The sequence below is a fragment of the Ipomoea triloba genome, chromosome 16 (assembly GCF_003576645.1).
Source record: "Ipomoea triloba cultivar NCNSP0323 chromosome 16, ASM357664v1".
Taxonomy (NCBI): domain Eukaryota; kingdom Viridiplantae; phylum Streptophyta; class Magnoliopsida; order Solanales; family Convolvulaceae; genus Ipomoea; species Ipomoea triloba.
The window spans coordinates 6,473,273-6,473,508 of NC_044931.1; the positions used below are offsets into that span (position 1 = coordinate 6,473,273).

The 236-nt window shown below is 53.0% G+C and overlaps 1 non-coding gene across 1 annotated transcript; it reads left to right on the top strand.

Annotated features, from left to right (window-relative positions):
* The first annotated feature begins 45 nt into the window (after positions 1 to 45).
* Positions 46 to 164, top strand: LOC116008238. The gene has a single exon (XR_004095633.1). It is a non-coding gene; the product is annotated as a 5S ribosomal RNA (ribosomal RNA).
* Positions 165 to 236: the final 72 nt, after the last annotated feature.

A 236-nucleotide genomic window follows, 5' to 3' on the forward strand; every position in this document is an offset into this window, starting at 1 on the left:
GCGCGGAGAGAGAGGGTCAAGTACATTTTGCGCGCAGTACGTGACGGATGCGATCATACCAGCACTAATGCACCGGATCCCATCAGAACTCCGGAGTGAAGCGTGCTTGGGCGAGAGTAGTACTAGGATGGGTGACCCCCTGGGAAGTCCTCGTGTTGCATCCCCCACCCTCTTTTTAATCTTTCTTTTAAACCGCTGGACCGCTCGCTAAGGGTACTATCCTTTTAAACCGCTAA